This window comes from Leopardus geoffroyi, chromosome B3 (assembly GCF_018350155.1).
Source record: "Leopardus geoffroyi isolate Oge1 chromosome B3, O.geoffroyi_Oge1_pat1.0, whole genome shotgun sequence".
NCBI classification, from domain to species: domain Eukaryota; kingdom Metazoa; phylum Chordata; class Mammalia; order Carnivora; family Felidae; genus Leopardus; species Leopardus geoffroyi.
This window is the reverse complement of record NC_059337.1, coordinates 49,379,069-49,396,867: the sequence shown is the minus strand read 5'-3', so window position 1 is coordinate 49,396,867 and position 17,799 is coordinate 49,379,069. Positions and strand designations below refer to the sequence as shown.

The window sequence follows — 17,799 nt, the reverse complement described above, 5'->3', positions numbered from 1 at the left end:
CTGAACTAGATCTGAATCTGAATGGTTCATTCTAGTTCAGAATCAAAGAGTTGAGTTCAGAGTCCACCTTTTTACTGACCTAAAGCCACTTTGGCTAAAATTAGGTATATCTAGTGAACATTACTTGGGTCTGGTTTGAATGGCTCAAACTGCTTCAAACTAGTTTTACCTAGCTCTATAAGTTCTGACCTGGACAAGCATGTTCTGACTGGTTCACATTAGGTTTGATTGTTTCAGAGTATATTTTACTGAATCAAGTTAGTGCTGATCAGCTAAATCTCTCCAACAAAGTCATACTTGCTCTAATTTTATCAAACTGCTTGTAAATTAGTTCATGTCATCTATAAATTGTTTTTTATGGTCTTAGATGGATTAAAAACTGGCTCAAACTAGTCCAAGTTGATTTATCAGATGTTCAAACAGTTTAAGGCTAGAAATGTAAAATGATAAACAGAAGCACAAAAAGCAATGGTTTGGTGCTTTACACTTACACTGAACCAACAAACTTAAATTTTTACTTATAATTGCATCAATTGTATGTGTTGGAGAATAGTGAACAGGTTGGGAGAAAGGAGTACTGGCACACTGGCAGAGAATACGATAAACAATAGGAAGAGGTGTGATGAGTGCCAGAGTCTTCCTTGGTTGAGAACTCACCCTTCATTTTATCTAAGGGACCTAGCAGCAAAACAGTGATCCATGATCCAACAATAAAATAGAGATTTCAAGTTGAGGAAAACCTTCATCAAATTTGGAGGCTATGTAAAGTGTGCCCTAACTTGGTCACAATGACTAGGCTAGTCTGGGTTAACAGAGACCAGAATTCTAAAAAGGAAGGAAGCTGCAAGGAAATAAAAGGACTCAGGAAAAGAGGCAGGCCTTCAAACTGGTAACAGATTTTTCAGGGTTTGGGCAGGGTATATTGATGGTAACAAGATTCTTCTCTGAGTTTGCAGTTATTTAGTTAAAGCCTAGAATTAATGGAACCATTCCATCTTTCAGCAGAAGATAATTCTAGTGCTTAGCAAACTACAAGCACAAACACACATGTGTGTGTTTCACCAATGCTTATTACCACCAGATGAAGAAAACTTAACATTAAGTTTCAGCTGAAAAGATACAGTGCAGAATTTTACATTTGGAACACCCCAACAACATTTTGTGCAAACTATTTGCAGTCAGTATTCCAAACTACCGATGCTTCAGAAGCCAGTTCATGAAAGCTCTTTCCAATTGCATTGCTCTTGCTAAAAATGGGTTGGAAGCCCACACACTAAGTATTTTATAATCTTTATCACAGCCCTAAAGGCAGGTGCTACATACTACACACACTTCTTCCCTCAGAAGGATCTCAGTGCCATTCTGTCATGGATGTCCCAATGAGAAGATGAGTAAGTGGGCCTTGGGCAGTCTATCTACATGCTAACATGGGCTCAATTCCAGCACATTGTTGAGAGACAGGAAAAAGTAGAGGTTAAGAGCATGGAATCTAGAACCAAACTACCTGGATGTGAATCCAGTCATTTCACTTTAGAAAATTTAACCCCTTTGCCTCAGGCTCTGCAGTTTTAAAATTAGGAATGATTTTTTTTAATTAATTTTTATTTTATTAATTCTATCATGCATATGCTTTCTTATTTCAATTTCTTTATAATTGGGGTGCATCTTACATTTTACAGTCTTACAACCCACGACATCTTGCGATTGTTACTAAATGAGGTGGTACTGGAGATATTTGTGTGAAAACCTTTCATTAGCATCTTCTAGCAACATCACAAATGCACCATCAACACATTTTAGATTTGATGAAGCAGTAAACCTATCTCAGAGGGTTATTGTGGGGACTGAGCTAATGTGTACATGAAGAGTTTAGAACAATGTCTGGCACAGAGTAAATCCTGTATTAGTGTTAACTCCTATTAGCGTCATCATATCGCAATCTAGCTTCCAACAGTCAATATGCAGGCAATATTCCTTTCTTGGAACTGTAAGAAAGAACTATGTCCCTAAAAATTAATGAAAAAGAAAATAAGGATCTATGTATGAAGAACACTTGAACCCAAAAATTTCACTTCTTTAAACTCTAGATCTCCTTCAGGAAGTAGAATCTGAAATACCTCAAGGAAGTGTCTTCTAAAAAGTCAAGAATGACCCTAATTTGGGACTTGCAAAAGACTTTCTTACTCAGTTCACTTCTACCTCTCCTCCCTATACAAATATTTTTTCACAGGGCTCTCCACCCTTACTCTCATCAGATTAACAACAGAAAGCAAGAAACACCCACTTCCTCAACATTCACTAAGTGGTGATAATTGCCTTCTGAGAGAAAGTCAATGGTCTTCTTCCTTATTTAAAAAACAAACATATTTTAATTGTTTTTCAGGGAATAAGATAGGAGAGTGGTTTTAGTTAAGAGCAAAGGAATTAGATCCATTTCTCTCCCTCTCTCCCTACCCCCCACCACACACACAACCTTAGCCCAAATTCTCCATAAAGCTTCCTATTAAAGTCAATCATAGACTCCAACCTTAGGATCTCCTATCATTTGGCAGAATCATTCTAAAACTATTCCAGATAGGTCAGCCATTTCTTGAAAGCCAAATTTTCCCTCTATCACCCATATTTAGTACAGAAAGTAAAAAAAAAAAAAAAAAAAGGGAAGGATAATATTAGTTGAATAATCACCATGTACCACAAACAGTACTAGATATACATGATTTTATCAGGTCATCATCCTTAAAGAAAACTCAATGGTCAGTATAAGAGTTATAATACATAAAGAGTGATATTTTCTTAATATGATGGGAAGTAGGCTTGGGTTCAAATTTTGACTCTTTGTGTGAGACTCCTTGTTCTTTAAACCTCCATTCTTTCAACCATAAAGTGGAGATAATAATGGCTATTAAGTGACATTATCTACAGAAAGCTTTTAGCATATCGCTTGGTCTGTGTTAAGTGTTCAGTAATTGAAATTTGTCTTTAGCAATACTATTCCAAATAGTCTCATCAAGTTTTCAGCAAGGCATGTCATTTTACAATCTATTCTTATTTAACCCAGTACCTGAACCTTTAGAAAAATCATAGGAAACATTCAATTTAGGTACAATCACTTATGAGGTCTTCATCCATCACAGAAGCTATCTTGGCATTCCAAACTAACACTAAGTTTTATCTGTGTGATTTTTGGCAGTTTCAGAGCTGGAGTGTTCGTCAGTTGAATATTTTAATTTCCACAAGAGGAAACTGAATGAAGCTCAGAAAAGACAAGTGAATAATATAAAATCAACCAGCAGGTTAGATGTGGGACTGGGCTAGATCCCTAGTCTAAATTCTAGCACCGTATCCTTTTCTAACATATCATGATTTTTGTTCTCTCTGTATTCCTTTCCTTCCTTAAAAGCCAGGAACCTCAGTTACAGTTGCTTTGATTCAGGAACCAAAGTTTTCTGTGGTGCCAGCTCTTCTAGAGATGAATTGCTTTATAACCAAGGCTTAGACTCAGAGAAGTTGGGATAAAAGGCCTATACTTCTGCGTCTCTGTCACAAAGCCCTTCCTTCTGATTGGTTCCCCCAAGAAGAGAAGTCAGAAACTGAGGGCTTGTCTGCCTCTTATTGGTCATAGTAAATCCGAGCAATTAAGTATCTTGATACTTGTACCATCTCCTGTAAATCCTTTCTTTAGGTCTTTCTTGTGGTTTCAAGGCAGAAAGAGCATAAAAATCATCAAGTTTTTCATTTCCTTACAAACTTGTTTGGTCTCGAGCTTAGTACTCTTCTCTCAAATCAAGATTATTTTCTGTAGTGCTGCCTTAAGTTCTCTGTAAGGATACTTCTGGCTCATTCACTCTCTCTTTCATTCATCAAATATTTATTGACTGCCTTTTCTGTGCTTGGTGCCTGAGCACAATGGAGAGCCAATACTCACCATGGAAATCTTACACTTTTAGACACATCCTAAGGTATATTCTTCTAAAGACTATACCTACCTCTATGGTTTTTCAAAAAAGCCAATCCTCATGAATATTTTAATCTTCCTTTCTAAACATAACACAATAGGACATCAAAATTCATATCCCCATAGTACTTTTTCCCTGCCGATATGTGCACAAGCCACATGTGTGGCATGCATATAAAGATGCAAAACGAAGAAACATGTGAAGCTCAATAGAGAATAAAGAGAAAACTTAAAAAAAAATACTTATTTTGAAAGAAGGGGGAGGGACAGAAAGAGGGCAACAGGAAGAAAGAAAATCCCAGGCAGGCCCCACGCTCCGCATGGAGCCTGACACAGGGCTCCATCTCACAACCCCAAGATCACAACCTGAGCCAGTATCAAGAGTTGGACACTTAACTGATTGAGCCACCTAGGTGTGCCAATAAAGAGAAAACTTTTACAAGAGAAACATGAGGTATATGTACAGAATTTTTACTGGAAAATATTTTGAACTTCTTAGGTTAATAAAATATTACAGTATTGCTATAGAGCTTATGGATTCCACTTGTCTTGCCCAAAGTGATTTCTATGTAGAAACTGGCATATGAATGTAACTATTTTTCTGATAAAGCATAAAACATCAGCATTTTGGGGAACTCTATCGCCTCATGTTCTGTTGCACATATTAATATCCCCTTATCCAAGCATTCATCTAGATAAAAATGTTCACGTACCAATGACTGGCATAGAACAATAAAGTCTATCAGTGTTTTTAAATTTTAATGTTAAATATCAGGAGGCTTGTCTTATTTTGTTTTGTTTATGGAACCACTGTTGACCCATTCCTGGCATTCTGAAGCACAAACATAATAGAAACAGCAGAAAAAGGAAAGAGAAATCATATAGAGTGAGGCAGGGTACAAAAAGCATTTTAAGATGTACCAAGATATGAGTGGGGTCAACTTGTGTTTACCAAATAAGCCCTGGCTACAACGGTCTCAGACCATTGCAATTCCTACATCCTGGAATGAAACACATCCACTCTCACTACAGAAACAACATGTGTACTGCTCCATTTCCACAAGAGAAGACAGCCTGGGCCTTCCATGTACATAGGCTTCCTCTTCTCAATTTCTTGTCTAAGTATGAGGAGATAGGTTTCTGCCCTCCTGAGTAGGAGCTGGTCTTGTTTGTGAAAAGATCTTGGGTAGAGAGAACTAAGTAGAAATCTAACAGCTTTGAAAAACAGGAAATTGGAATCTAGCTCTTCCTTGACACTTTATTGAAGGATGAGTTTGATTTTATCTAAATTCTAAATATTATAAACTGCATTAGATATTCACCTATCACCTATGATTCATACATACATTCCTATCAATACAGTGTTTTGTAGAATATCGTGGATCCATCCCTAACAGTAACGGGAGATGTCCCTGGCTAAAAATCTAAATTTGCATATCATTTGGCTTAATATTTATAGATGCACCTGCTACATAGGAATATTGCATTCTCCTCATTTAAACAAAGTGAAAAGACTGACTTATAGCAGATGGTAGTATTCCGGCATAGCAAGTTATCCAAAGAAAAAATAAAGTGATCTGCAAATACCATGAGATTAAATATACATTTCCAAAAACTTGCAGGACATCCAAACATTTCCTCACTTGTAAAATCTTCCTCTAGACATTTGCAAATTCTTTATGAGTGTTAAAGATAAGTATTAGGGTAAATAAAGAATCAACAGTCTCAATCCAGGCGTTGACCTATTTCTGAAATGTTACCATCATTTCAGTATGTGAGCAACATAACCCAGTAAACAAATACAAGCAACTACACATTAGGAAAGAAGGGGACATTGGAATTATTCTTGAAAGTGGAGAGTGTTCTTCTGGAAGACTATTGTGGAATGATTCAAATGAAATTCTGGCTTTTTTTTTTTTTTTTAATTTATGGAGACCATTGATTCATTTACTTAAACGAGTTTATTTATTGCTTGAATCTCTTTTAGGATCAAAATATGAGTGTTTATAGGAATTTATGGAAAGTAAACACTGGGTGTTATATTACTTGTAGTTTGTGATAAGTAGTTCTTGTTTTATAGAGATACAAGGTAACAAGGAAAGGGCACGCTGTAGAATAGGTCGTTTGTAAAATATAGGCCATACTATGGCAATAGGAGTGGCTGTTTGGTTTGCTGAGTAATATCTCAAACAATGCGAAAGCAGCCCCATAATGGACACAACCATATGTCACTGCAATGTCCAACCCATGGCTAAATGTGCTTCTTAATGACACCTTGAAGCTGGAAATTAAGAATCTGAGAGAAGTGAAAAATCTATAAAGTCTACTCCAACACAGAGGCTGCTTTTTAAAAGCACACAGAAGATGATGTTAACAAACACTGGAGTCAGGGCCTCCTATATTCAAAAAACAGGACGCCACCACCTACCTGTGTAAAATAAGTAGCAAAATGCCTAATAGCTATCAGTCTACTCCAACACAGAGGCTGCTTTTTAAAAGCACACAGAAGATGATGTTAACAAACACTGGAGTCAGGGCCTCCTATATTCAAAAAACAGGACGCCACCACCTACCTGTGTAAAATAAGTAGCAAAATGCCTAATAGCTATCAGTAGGTCACAGCTCTCGTATGATTACAACAGATTAAAGCTTGAACACTGATCTTACGACTTTAAGCCTGGTACTTTTTCCACAATACCTTAAGAATGACACTGAAAACTTTATAAAACTCCCCAAGAATGGAGTGAAAATGTTTTCCAAAAATAGAAAAGGAGGAGTGACTTCAGCTACTTGGAAGGTGGGCTATCGGCAAGTCAACTGGTTGACAGAAGGAATTCTGCTGTCGCAAGCTAAATGATGGCATTTGGCTGTGTCGGAGTGTCACCAAATTCTGGGCTTGGACTCAGAGGCAGAAATACTACGAATGACAGTACTGCTACCCCAACCAGGACTGCAAGGATAAAAAAATCATGTAGACTTGCAGGACTTGATATTGGAATATGCATTTCCAAGGTCACAAAACACACAACACCTTTACATTTTTCACCTAGAAATGGAGTCAGTGGTGCTTCTCCCAATACTTGTCCTCCCAGAACATGGGACATGTGTGGTGAGGCCTTTGACCAGCACAGCCTGGCTCTCTGGCCTCTCACCTGCTGCAAGTTTTTCGTGTACTGCAACACAGCAAAGGTGTTAATCTGTCAGGAGAAACATGCCAAATCAAGGAGCAAACAACTTTAATTTGTGAAGTAGCAATGATGCTTCTTTCATTCCAAGAAAAACATTAGGATAGCAAAAATTTAGGGATTAGAAGAAGGAAGACCTGTTGAGGATCACTGTCCAAATAATAAAAACAATTAGATAAATATCCCTGAGTTGACAATAACTGGGGAAGTGAAGAGCTCCATTATCATTGCCTTTTTTTAAAAAATGAGAATGTGAGCACTCTGTATTATTCACCGTGTAGGTAAAGTGTGTCCAGAATAAACACCACTCTGCCCTTCCAGATCCAGCCAATTACACACTAGGATATTATTTTCAATGTTGTTTATAAGGGTGATTTTTACAGTATAGTGAAAACATTTCACTGATTTCTTAAAGGACAGGGACCATACTTTAACTTTTCTGTGATGACCTACATACTTGCAGGAACTGTGAATGTTGGGAGCTCCCATCCCACATGCCCTACTCCAAAGGCTAAACTGAACCCTTGGTTTGGCACACAGATGCTTACAATGGTTACTAAGATGTTCCAGATATGGTTCCACTTCTCCTTTGTCCTACCTACCCCACATCCTCATCCCTGCTGACCACATCAGAGCTTGGTTGTTCTCAGCCCCCAGGAATATGCTCTTTGGTTACGTGGTGGCTTATTAACACACACAGGATTCCATCACTTCATAACTGGTTTACTTTTCCACAAAGTCTAACATCCACCCTCAACCACCCCCCATGTTGGGTTCTAACAGCCCTGTTTCTAATAATTACCCCTGTACCATGACCTCTCTACTCTCTTTTCCCCTTTCTGGCTTTCCTGTCTCTCATTTTCAGGTACTTTTCCCCCAACACCAATTTGTGTGTGCAAAAACTGACCTTACACCAACAATGCCAGTCAATGAATGCACATTTCCTTATAACACAGTGAGTTGCCATGTTAACTTCAAGGTATTGGACCTTCTCAGTAAGCTCAAGTGCTGCTATGTCTTCAAGGACTTCTACTTTTCAATAAGGAAAAGAGATTTGCCCCATCTATTCCTGGGAATAGAGCCATTTCAGGAACATAAATTCTTCTCAGTACTGCGCTAGTTTTGGTTTCCCCATAATGTTAATGAACAGGCAACATACTGATACAAGTCCATCCTGAGTTTAAACAGCTGTAAATATTCCTACCATATACCAACTTTCTTCTTTTTAAAAAACGCTGCTGCGTTAAGGAACCTATCAACAAAATAAAAAGCCAACATATTAAATGGGAAAAAACTTTTGCAAATCATATACCTGTTAAGGGATTAATATGCAAAATATATAAAGACGTCCTACAACAAAACACCAAAAAACAAAACAAATAATCCGATTTAAAAATGAGCCAAGGACCTGAATAGACATTTGCCAAAGAAGACATACAGATGACCACCAAGTACATGAAAAGATGTCCATCATCACTAATCATCAAAGAAAAATGCTAATCAAAACCACAATGAGATATCACCTCATACCTCTTAGAATGATTATTATTAAAAAGTTAAGACATAGCAAGTGTTGATGAGGATAGGAAGAAAAGGAAGCCCTTGTACGCTGTTGGTGGGAATGTAAATTGGTGCAACCACTGAGCAAAACGGTATACAGTGTCCTCAAAAAATCGAAAATAAAACAATCATATGACCCCATAATTCCACTTCTGGTATTTGTCAAAAGAAAATAAAAACACAAAATCAAAAAGATATATGCACCCCATGTTCACTGCAGCATTATTTACAACAGTTAAGATAGTGAAACAACATAAATATCCATCAAAAGATAAATGATAAAATGATATCGATACACACACACACACACAAATATAACACACACACAAAGGAATACTACTCAGCTATAAAAAAGGAAATCTTGCCATTTGTGACAAGATGAATGTACTTTGAGGATATTATACTAAGTGAAATAAGTCAGACAGAGAAAGACAAATACTGCATGATGTCAGTTGTATGTGGGGGAAAAAAACACCCCAAGCTCATGAATACAGATCAGTGACTGCCAGAGGCAGGGAGTGGAGGAAGGCAAAATGGGTGAAGGAAGTCAAAAGATACAAATGTCTAGTTATGAAATAAATAAGTTTTGGGGATGTAACATACAGCATGGCAGATACAGTTAATAACACTGTATTGCATATTTGAAACTTGCTAAGAGAGTAAATCTTAAAAGTTCTCATCACACAAAAATTCTATCACCATATAGGACAGGTGGTAACAAGACATACCATGGTTATCATTTTGCAACATATGCAAAAATTGAAAAGTTACGCTGTATACCTGAAACTAATACAATGAATGTCAATTATACCTCAATTTTAAAGATTTTTTAAATAAAAAATTATAAAAAGAACATTGAAATAAGCTCAGAAAATCAAGCTATTTCCTGATGATTTAGCACAACTCAAACAATGACACGAGGATTCTCAGCCTTGCCCATTGGGTGTCAGTAAGTTACAGACAGCTGGTTATAGGTCTTTTGGGTCCTTCTCAAGTCTACTTTCTACAGTAATATATTTAGAGCATGTGTTCAATTGCTCCCTAAAAAGTATCATATTCTTTAATAGCTGAATCAAAAGCAAAGAAAAGAAACTCACCCAATTGACAAGGTCTAATCGGATATACTTCTTATGGATTCTCAGGAAGTCTTTCCTTGTTCCACCCATTCAGTGTGCAGTCTTGGAAAGGACTGTTTGCATTTCTCTCAGCAGCTGTTTATAGAATGGGGTGTGCCTTGGATTTACTTATGCAAAAGGACCGAGAAACTACAATGTACTTGCAACCATCCAGCCAATTTCTAAATTAACCTGTCTGATCACAGTTGGCTGTTTAGCTACTGCTGTTGATTTCTAATTTTATTGCATCTTGGGTCAGCAAAATTGTTCTGCATAATAACAAATTTTGAGGGATTTCTTAAGTTTTATGAATGTTCCATGACTGAAAATTATCTATATACCCTGTTAGTTGTATGCTAGTTATGTTTTTCAATCTGATATTACCTTTATTTACATTTTACTACTTTATCTGTTTCTGAGAAAGGTGTGTGAAGAAACTGGATTTTTCTTATGAAATAAGTACAAGATAATATCTTAAAGAAGATGAATATAAAGCATCATAAAAGAACAAGACATTGCAGTCCTTATTCATGAGGCATTCAATCTGTGGCCTTTGTGTTATGTAGAACACTGAGATCCATGGAGGTACTTTAAGAGTTCTGTAACTTTTTATTCAAAGGTCTATTTTACCTTTATCCTTATTTTTTTTGATTTGGAATAAAAACTCGTATAGTCACACAAGTTATATAGCAGATTTAGAGACATCCAAATTATTCATTTATACTGCTTGCCTAAGTTATTTGCTTCTGTCTTTAGAGCATATATGTTACTTGAAATATCTATAAATGTGTTATTAATGGAGAAGGCTATAATTTGCACTAGGCTTTTCTCTCCTTTTTCTTTCTCTTTTTTTTTAAATTCAGAGTAGATCCCTGGGTCCACTCTTGTGAAATTATTTAAAGAAGCATATGTGAGCCACTCTCCATACATGACAGCAAGGCTGAGGCACATCTGTTTAGCATGTTTGCTTCCATCCCATAGGACAGTCAATTGAGCAATAAGGAATGAACACAATATGTTGCATCAAAACGTTTGATTACAGATCACTGTAGAGATGATTTTATGTTTGGAGAGCTTCTTGTTTGACTTCTATAAATATGATTGAGCTATTCTAAGTTTGGGTTACTTCTTGTCTATTGCAGATTAGTATCTTCACAGCCTGTTGGATACTCCTGCACGGGGTCTCAGAAAACCTACATCAGGTCATTGCAGTAAACCTTTCATTACCTCAGAAAATTGCTTTGGTCCAGCCAGTTGCAAACTATCTTTACCAAGTTTCTTCAAATGAAATCTTACATGGCACTCCAATATACAAAACCAATGAAAGTGGAACCATTCTGATAGTAAGATGAACATGATACCTGACCTTCTAAGCCTGTGGCCCCCACAAGGACTATCAAGGGCCCTTTGCACACATTCGGAAACCAGTGAGGAAAGCTCTACCTTCCACCCAACTGAATCATCTCATTTGCCTTTGTACACAAACACTTCCTGTCTACCTAAACACCTTAGATCGACAACACATTTTTGTAAGGCCTGCTAGGCTTTTCTACTGAACATCTCCTTAAGATGCCACCTCTCAGATCTCCCCCACTTACCACATTCTTAGGACTTGTCTCACCTGGGAGGGAAAACCTAAAATATACTGGGTGTCCTTGATAAGAACTCCAAGTAGGGGTACCTAAAGCTTGAGAGAATTAAGGTAAGTCGGTAAGATAGAGTCTTGGAGACAATGATCATTGGGTCACTCACAGGAAATGAAGGTCTATGGGTCTAAGTCTAAAAAGTCCTGGAAAAATCCACACCAAACTGGCCAAAAGTGAACAAAAAGGCAGCACCCGTCACACCCCACCTTGGGACAGGTGCCAGTGTCCTTGAAAATGAGAATTCTTAGATGGATGTTTATAACCAGCTACCTCGGTGATCCCTTGCTAATGGGACTAACTGGACACACTGAGGCCATCAGAAAATATATCCAGATTAGTCTCAACAGACTCAAGAAGCTATGCTTGGGGTGGAACCCTAAAAAGTCAAGATATGTTTTGAGGAACATAACGAAACAATGAAATGGCAAACTTAAAATAACTGATAATGTATTATTTTGTGCTATATCCAAAGCCACTTTATACTAAACTATAACCAGAGTAGCATAAAAAGGCACAAAGTTTCTTTTTAATAGTGATAGAGAAAAACTGAAAATTCTCTCTGCTAACTTTATTTTTATTCAATTCAGGAAAAATTGCCAGTATTATATTTTATCCACAAAATGCTTTGTTCCAGCTAATGGCTATGTCATGAAAACATTGCTACTTTAAACTATTCAAAAGTTCCAGGGAAGGAGAAAGGAGTGGTGGGAAAATGGGAAAAGAACAACTTCTTATGCTCCCTACCAGAGCACGCAGGCTCATGTGTAGGTGGCACAGAACCAATTCAAGACACAAGGGGCTAAATACAAATGGAGGTTCCCAGACAGGTGGTCAAGGTCACATCAAAGTCAAACACCAACAAAGTTAGGAACAGATCAAAAAGGAGAGAAGTGGCTTATGGATTTGTGGAAGAGTGTCCCAGGAATTCAGGAGAACATGTAGTCCTAGAGACTGGAGAGACATTTTAGCTAATTACAGACAGTAGGGACAACACCTAGAAAAGGCCTTCAGTAGTTGCTGTTTTATCAAAAACCTGAGAGATTACCTTCTAAGTCAGGGCAATTTTTTTCCATCTGGTTGCTCTCTCCTGTTAGCCCATCCAATTTCAAAGGCTCCCTAATTGTTCCAACCAGATTCCTTCACTAAGTTTCCTCTTCCTACCTTGGGCATATGGAAGGCCAAGCGTCCAGATTACCATTTGGTTCCCCAAGGCCATACCTGTCTTTGTCATCAGCCAAGCCTAAGATAAGGGCACTATGGGAACCAAGTCCCTGTTTTCTCAATAATATTTTAAGGCAGGAGTCTAAATATATTGGGGCTAAAGTGAGTGGGCAAGATGGTCACTCAGAAAAAAAATCTAGAAGACCTTGTTTAAAAAGGAATGGATAAAAAAAAATCTCAATATAAATTTACTAACACAAAATAAAAATGTTGACTGTGAATCAGCAAGAGAACAAGTCAATAGGGTAAAGAGAATTATAGACAAGAGGAGCATAAAGCACATGACAAAATACCATGAGAATGTAAGTATCCATGAATTTTTAAGAAATTGATAAGCAACAACTTTAGAAATTTTTTTGAGTGCTTGGAGGACATTAAAGAAACAAGTGATATTAAAACTTTTAATGATGATGAAATGAGATTCTATATATATGAGAGGTAACTGTAAAGTAGTAAGAAAAAGTTTTTATAAGCCACCATGACAATCAATCTCACAATTCCATAATCATATTTTAATAAATCAACTTTTTAAGTATAAAGTTAACTTCCACATACCTACAAGTTTGACTGTAAAAGTTTTTAAGTTGAATGTTTAGACCTCAGGAATTATGCTTCCATTAAAAAAAAAAAAAAAGACAAAAAACAGTGTTACCAATGGTGTCCTTTTTTTTTTTTTTTTAAGTTTATTTTGAGAGAAAGAAAGAGGGAAGGAGGGAGGAAGGGAAGCAAAGAGAGAGGAGCCTGAACTTGCAGCTCCAACTCACAAACCATGAGATCATGACCTGAACTGAAATCAAGACTTGGACACTTAACTGACTAAGCCACCCAGGTGCCCCTGGTATCCTTTTTAAATTAGAACTTTCCCATATACATTTGCACATCACATAAAAATACAATTGCTGTATAGGTATCAAGCATTGAAAATAAACTAAAACTTCTAACAATAAACCCCAATGATATTAATCAATTTTTAATGAGAAATTACCTTAAAAATTCACATATGAATGTCACAGAAAAGGTTTTACATACTTACATTTCAGAGTCTACTGCATATAAATTACAATTTCTGATTTGAAATAATTTTCCTTAATTGCTGGCATCTCTGAGTAGTTGACATACACATTCCTTCAGCTCCTATTAAGTAATTCTACACTGTGGACATTTTGACACAGGAAGGAACAGATGTTAAAGTTCTATTACTACTAATCTAAAATGATTTAATTTTATGTTCCCTTAAGAGACAGAAGCTCATAAAAGAACATGTGTAGGCTTCTACCATTAGGACATTGGACATCCTTCATATGCATTCTAGCAGAAGAGGTTTTACATTTTATTCAGATGCAAAATGCTACAGAACTCAGGAGATGCAGTGTGATTTCCAAACCAAAATGTGGGGCATGTGATGTTAGTGCATTTTTGTGATCCTTTTGAGAAAAGTTAATATAGTTTAGAAATATAGTTAGGTTGTCCAAGTAGTAGAATTTCTGAACCATCTCACTAATCTATGGGGCAAATGCACAAGAATATGTGAAATGAGAAAGTCCCAGAGATATCCATGGATTTAGTCATCACAACACATCTCTATGCACAGATGATGTGTGATTATTTGAGCTCGCTTCTCTTCTGACACCAGGACTCAGGGGTGAGGCCCTACTGATTGCCATAGAAGGGAAAAGGGAAGGAAAGTTGTTTTAAAGGAAACATGCTTACCTATATGTCCCTTTTCTCACAGCCTCAGGTATTAAAGGAATGATCACAAACCAAGCCAAATGCTTCTCTACCCACTCCACTCTCACCCTGGAAACCTGTCTTCATAAGCCACATCCTACTCTGGATATTTCTTTAGCCAACATTTTCTCAATATGTATGAGTGCTCTATCTGCTTAATTTGTATGGGTATTATGCTACTTCTAAGTACTTCTCTCCTTTCTCATGAAAGTGTCTAAAGTCTTCAGCAAAATTGCACAATTCCTGAGGATGGTCTTGTGTATTACTGGTCTACCACCCCTCATCACCAGACTGACAACAGGCCAGCTGTCGCCCAACTGCTAATTATGTCTACCATCTGGCTTTCTCTAACAGCCTCTTCCTTCCTCTGGTTCCCTCTGTTCATTGCTGATTTCATTGAGGGGTGACTCAAAAAGGGTCTTGGAACTCTAGTGAAAGCTGGTCTTTTTTGGTAAATTAAACTGTATTTGTTTTCAACTTAACCATACTTAAACAACTTCTATGTTGCCCAGTACTGTGCTAGCAACTATGAATGGCATGAAAGAAATATGTGACCCAGCCACTCCCCTCAAGAAGTTGGTATTGGAGTGAGGAAATAAAATGAATTCATTTTCAACATAGGAAAAATAAGATTATCAGGAAGCAAAGTGTCTAGTATGCCACATAGACCACCCAGCACATGACATCAAAAGTGCAAAGGGCATAAAGTCAGAAGACCTGAACTCTGTTACATACTTCCTTGCTGTATGACCTATGGCAAGTCACATAACCTCTCTGAGACTGTTTCCTCAATAAGGGAATATTTATCTAGCAAGATTATTGTTGGTATTAAAGGATACATTACATGAATGTATTTTATAAACTATAAACTGCTAGGTACAGTAAGATGGTGGTTTACAAGACAAGTAGACTCTGGGAGGTCAGAAAAGGCGAGGAAACTATCTGACCAAGGCTTCAAGCAGGAACCAGGGCCTGAGCTGAATACCTTCCAAGCCAAGAAGGGTTTAGTGAGGTGGTCAGGAATAGGGAAGACCGTATGTGTGGTACAAGGGCATGGTCTGACCTCAATTTAACAAGTATTGAGAAGCCCTGTTAAATACTGAAAAGGCTACAAATAAGACTAAGAAATAATTCTTCACCTAAAAATTTAGTCAGAGAGACAGAAGACAAGTAACTATGAATTCAAAGGAATGCTTATGAGGTAATGTGGCAAGTTGAAGAGGGCTGAACGACTAACCTGTCAGTGGATGGGTTTCTAGTTCTGGCTCTGCTACTATCTCTAATACTATCTACTACCATCCCTCTCTAGGCCTTGTTTCCTCAAATACGAAATAAGGAGGTTTCAACTCCATGGTCTCTGAGAAAACATTCTATTCTCTGATTCTAGGTTCAGAGTCCAGGGTTTCGCCATGACAAATGAGAAAGATAAATGGACTCATGGTAGCAGCTGTCCCTTGTATCACTTCTCGCTCTTTAAAGATGAGAGCCTAGATAGAGGCACCAGCAGTGAGAATGAGAGGGAAGGAGCCCAAGAGACATTAATTTAAAAATATAATGCAGCGCCACAGTGGGTTGAAGAGAAAGCAGGAGACAAAGCACTCCAAAGAATCACAGTGGGTGAAGTAGTGTTGCAGACAGAAAGAGGCCATTGAAATGGGGGAAGGGAAAAAGTTGGAGTGGACATAAGGTTTCTGTGGTGGGGATCAGGTTTTTGGAGGGGAAAGATGATGAGATTTGGATTAGGAAAGTTGCCACACAGAGAAATGCCAAAAACCCTCTCCATTCCCTATGGTCCCATATTTATGTCTGTCCTTGGTATAGAGGCAGAAGAACCAATGTGAAAGGTCAAAAAAGAAGGCCAGGCCTGTACCCACCACAGGAGAGGGAACACATAAGACCAAGGATCACAGCAGGGATTCTCAGCCAAAGAAAATTACATGGAACATGATGGCCAGTCCCTGCTGTTCTGACAAAATTTTGTTTGCAGACCTCATGCCCCTGTTGTATGGTACTTTATCTGGCAGGGAGGAAGAGGGAAATATCAGGGAAGACAGCTGGATGTCACTTTGCCTCCACCACTTTCTCTCCTTCGGGAAGCCATCATTAAGGCATCTGCTCAGTTTCAAAACTCAGACCTTGCCCATCATCATATACCACTCATCTGACTACATGTCGATGAAAACACATACTGGCCAGAAAAAAAACATAATTTTCCTTCAGCTTCTTTTTCTGCCTGTCTCACTTGGCTTGCAATTATTACCGCTTTTACCGCTGATGTTAAGAAATGACATGCCAAAACCCTTCTCTAATTACTTAATGCCTGTGGGTTTTCAGATGAGAATTAGCGGAACTAAACCATATCCTCCATGTTTTTGTTCTCATTTGCAACAATATTGTATTGCTATAAATATGTGTGTGCACATCTCCTGATACATGCTAGCAAGAGTTTGTCTAGAAAAGTGTTTTCCAACCTTTTCTCTGCTATTTGTATGACAAGCTGGAGCAAATGCTCATGATCAAAGGCAACAGATTTGAGGGCTCCAGCAATGCCAGAATCTACTCACCCATCCTGGGGGAAGAGGGCTTCAAATATCTCAACCCATCTCAGCCAATTCAGGGCATATGAGAGAGGAAGCTCTGCTCTAGGGTAAACACCAAAAAGTCAAATTCCTGGGGCTTGGGTATGTGCCTGCTCAAGAATACAAGATAATGCCAAATAATTGTCCAATGCAGTTGTTTTACACTCCCAACTTCACATCTTCACCAAGATCTGCTGTTTGTTGTAAGACTTTTCAAAATAGTAACATACTGTTATCTAAATTAGCATTTCTCTGACTGCAAATGTAGTTGAGCATATTTTTTAATTTGTTGGCCATTCAACAAATCAGTTGCAACTGTCAGTTACAGATGTTGCAACTATCTTCTTCCTGTTCGTAGTTCATCTTTTCACTTTTTTAATGGCTTTTTTTCTTTTAAATTTTTTTTTTCAACGTTTATTTATTTTTGGGACAGAGAGAGACAGAGCATGAACGGGGGAGGGGCAGAGAGAGAGGGAGACACAGAATCGGAAACAGGCTCCAGGCTCTGAGCCATCAGCCTAGAGCCCGACGCGTGGCTCGAACTCACAGACCGCGAGATCGTGACCTGGCTGAAGTCGGACGCTTAACCGACTGCGCCACCCAGGCGCCCCTTTAATGGCTCTTTAACTGGTCAAAAGAAATCCTTCTTTGCCTAAAGTGATAAAGATGTTCTTCTACATTATTTTCCTAAACATGTTAACTTTCACATTTAAGTCTCTAATCTGTTGAAAACATTTTAAGGTATATGTAGGGATCCAATTTCATTATTTTTCCCTGAAGGGTATCTAATTGTCAGAGTACCATTCATTG

At 37.8% G+C, this 17,799-nt stretch overlaps 1 protein-coding gene across 4 annotated transcripts in view; it reads right to left on the bottom strand.

The window, feature by feature from the left end:
* The window catches only part of RAB27A (RAB27A, member RAS oncogene family), a 76,078-nt gene that overhangs the window by 33,384 nt on the left and 24,895 nt on the right, over positions 1 to 17,799 (bottom strand). The window contains exon 3 of one of the 4 annotated variants that reach the window (XM_045449684.1): positions 9,798 to 9,911. The exons of the other annotated variants lie outside the window; for them this stretch is intronic. The gene's annotated coding sequence lies outside the window, so the exon portion shown is untranslated. The remainder of the gene's footprint in view (positions 1 to 9,797; positions 9,912 to 17,799) is intronic. 4 annotated transcript variants of the gene reach the window in all.